Raw genomic sequence first — 4,059 nt, forward strand, 5'->3', positions numbered from 1 at the left:
CCTTTCCTTTCCTTTCCTTTCCTTTCCTTTCCTTTCCTTTCCTTTCCTTTCCTTCGTTCCTGTCCTCCTCTGCTTCTCTCACTTCACTTTTCCCGTCATTTCCTCTCCTTTCCTCTTTTCCTCTCATCTCCCGCTCCTCTCCCCGTCTTGTCTTATCTGGCCTCCTCTGCTTCCCTCACTTCTCTTGTCCTGTCATATCCTTACCTTTCCCCACCTCATCTTTCCTCTTTTCTCTCCTTTTCTTTGCTTTCATTTCCAGCTCTTTTCTCCTCTCTCCTTTCTTCTCCCTTTCATTCCTTTTTCACTCACTTCACCTATCTCCACTCGTCTCCTTTTGTTTTATGTCCTTTTTTACTGCTTTCTTTCCTTTGTCTCTTGTCTCCTACTTTTCCCTCTCTTTCCTCTCTTTGATTTCCTTTACACTACTCCTCTCCTTCCTCCTGCTCCTCTCCCCTCTTTCTGCTCCGTCTTTCCTTTCCCTTTCTTCTTCCACCTTCCCTTTTCCCTTTCTGTTATTTCCTCTCCTCCTGCCTCTCCTCTGGTTTTCACTCTTTAGTGAAGTTTGCTGCCATCACCTGCTGAATCACCTCCTCCTCCTCCTCCTCCTCCTCCTCCTCCTCCTCCTCCTCCTCCTCTAGTTTTGAGTTACACCAGATGTGGAGCCTCGCTGTTCGGAGGACTGATTGATTTTCGGCCTCACCGCAATCCAGCTGTTGTATTTGTGTGCCGCTCTCTAACTTACCTCATGTTGTATCTAGCAGTGATTTCTGCCTCCACCCAAAAACAATGACGGTGAGTGGATTTTCGTTAGCGGCGCTCACGGCATTGTAAATGTAAATGTGCAGCAGCACCATACCTTTCCTTGTTATCTCAGAGACTTCACTGTGAACATGTTTCATCGACAGTATTTTGACCAAAGAAATCGGCCCTGTGATACCGAAATATTTCTTGTAATCTGAACCGACCTTTGAACTCAACACGTCGTGTAACACGCAGTGGTGGCAGCAGCAGCAGAGGACAGTTTGGTGACAGAAACACATGGAACATTTTTCTTCATCTACTTGAACCCTTCACTCAGTCGCTTAAAAAAAGGTTCTGAGTGGAACTGAGCCATAACTATGATGGATCGCCCCCCTGTGTATATACATGTGTGTAGTGTTTTCATCTCGTCGACGAGTATGGAAGTGTGTGTGTGTGACTCCTGCGTACTGCATGTCAGAATACTTTGTGTCTCTCTGTTAGTTGTACCAGTGTGCAGTTTATCTCAGACTCAATGTTTCGCTCTGTTTTTATGTCTGTGAAAGACGCAAAGAGTGGACGTACAGTCAGATGAAAATGACTCTTTCCTCTGAAAACATTTGTAAGGGGGAGGAGAGGGGAATTAGGTAGTTTAACACACTCATTGACTCATCGTGACACTGTTGTATTCATATAAAACTCTTCCAGCCTTAAGTCAATGATCTAAAATGTCAATTAATATGTTGCTTAACTTAAACTAAGAGGGCTCCCTTATGTTGCTCCCCACTTGTTATTTGCTTATTTTCATGTTGTGGTCGACTACTAGCGGAGCGTGCTTTGGTTGTTTATCAGACAGACTTCTCCTGCAGATTAACGTTTGTGTTAATGTTTCCTTTCCACGCCTGTAGTCGGGAAACATCTGGCTTCTCTTGGCTAACTCAGTTAGCTTTAGCTTATCTCGTAGCTGTTGACTAGCTCTTACAGTCAACAACTCTGTGGTAAAGATTGGTTAGGAGGTGTCGTTGTGGCGACATTGGATGAAACAGATGCTTTATTTCCTCTGTGCAGCGAACACACAAACACGGCCCTTTTCACAGTCGTTAAACTGAAACTTGAGCTTGTGTGTAGCTTCAGAAAAAGCACTCGCTTTACTGTTTCTGCAGCACTTGCCGGCCCGGTTGCAGTTCTTTTCTACACACACATACACAGAAGAGTCTCACTTGCCATAAATGCTTCCAGACTACGACACATACACACGTAACCTGTTGTAACGCAGAAGGCTGGGTGGGTAATGTTAGTCATCACAACTGTGCGATTTTTCCTTTTGTGCCAAGCAGCAAAAAAGTTGCGGCATGGCGTGCTTACGTGACGTCGCTCATCCCGTGATGTGACTGTTGCATATGCACACGTCACAGTTTCAATGCCAACACAATATATCATGCAGTCGTAGTGTGAGCACAAACATGTGTGCCACTTCTCATGTCTTTGTGTGTGTGTGTGTGCGCACATATGGGAAAGTGTTGGTGTGTTAAATCAGCATGTGTTTTTGCTGCATGTGTGTGTGTGTGTGCTCTTTTATCTTTGTGAGGACCAGTTAGAGTTTCTCTACTTTTCTATAAAGTGAGGACATTTTGGTAGGAGTTGCAGTTGTGCGTGAAGTTCAGGAAAAAGAAGCTAAAGAATCCCTTACACGAAAAAAGAGTCCTCACAAGTATAGAAACACCAATACGTATACACATAATATGCACTATATGTGCAGGAATTCTTGTCAGTGTGTGTTTCCAAAACTGTGTATGAGCATGTGCTCTGTGTTACACATTAACACACACACACACACACAAACACACACTCGAGCGTGCGTGAGTGTGTGAGCGGCGGTCTCCCGGGCCGGGCCATAACAGTGATGGATGGGCCGTGTGTGGAGGCCGTTATTATTTGTTATGTGAGCGGGTGTGTGTGACTGGGCCGAGGGGGCCATACACCTGCTGCGCGTCCAGAGAGCCCCGGCGAGCTCGGAGAACAGCTGGACGCATTGATTTAGCGGCTCGCTCCGCAGCCTGCAGGAACAAATCAAGCAACAGCTAATAAAACCGGCCTTTATGATGGCTGCTCCATTTGCCCTCCAAAACAACTGGCTACATCATGTGTTTTTCTAACGCCCGCCGCCACACAAAATTAAATCCCGGGCTAAGGTGTCGCTTCTGGATGCTGTGGAGCTCATGGCTTAATGTCTGGCTGTAATGCAGCGGGGGTAATCAATGTTGCATGGTGTATGTTTGCATGCACCACCACTTGCATCCATTAAAGTCCGTATATTTGTGTGAGCTGGTTTTGATGTTTGCTCAAGCGTGTGTGTGTTTAAACATGTTTGTCTTCACACCTCGATTAGTTAACACGATCAATACTTCTTAATGTTTCTGCTGTGGTGAAATAAGTGTTTGCTCAAAGTGAAATGAGCTGTGTGTTTGTCAGAAAGAGAAAGTGTATGCACATGGTTGCGTGCATGTTTTTGGGGGGCAAAGTGTATTTTGTATGAGTCAGCCCTGCTCCGTACGGAGCAGTGGGTGCAGCTGTGCAGTGTGTCTCTGTGCTGGCAGATGATACAGTGGCTCTATTGTGAGTCTATTGTCAAGCTTTTATCACGCCTGCTGAGCCAGTGGATACAGAGGAACAGATTAACTAAAGCTTTTGCACTTTGTTTTAGACACATTCTGCAACCAGAGACGTGTGTGTTATTTATCAGACAGATGCACCAGCCCGAAGTGTCATCCAAGACTGGAATTATGGTTCTCTGAAGATAAACATCTTTGCGGGTCTGCGCAGGACAGGAGCCGACACAGAGGCCTCAAATTCGCCTATGGGAAAATAATCTGAGGCTGACTGGTTGATCCAGCGAGTGGGTTTGAAACATGCGTACAAATATAAAAGAAACAGCCACAAGATTAATGCTAAATGACACCTGTGCATATTTATTGTGCAGCCTGGAGAAGCATGTTCCAGCCTTGAGTCATATCTTGCAAATTTTACGGCCAATGTCACAATGACGTCAGTTTGTTAGCTGTAGGCAAAACCTGACTCTCCACCACAGGGCTGTAGGCTACATAGTCTTAAAATGTGTTTGTCTGGTTGTGTTATTGGGAGCCAGAATAGAAGGAGTCATGGCTCAAAACCAGCCGCCACTGCCCGTCAACAAAAACAAAGACAGCTATGGTTAAATATGATAAGACCAAAGGACTGGACGGAGGCCATCATCAAAAATGCTCACATGTGCAGCGCACACTTCATATCAGGTTAGGGGAAAAGTATTTCCTGTTGTAGGGA

Source organism: Epinephelus moara, chromosome 7 (assembly GCF_006386435.1).
Source record: "Epinephelus moara isolate mb chromosome 7, YSFRI_EMoa_1.0, whole genome shotgun sequence".
Classification (NCBI taxonomy): Eukaryota; Metazoa; Chordata; class Actinopteri; order Perciformes; family Serranidae; genus Epinephelus; species Epinephelus moara.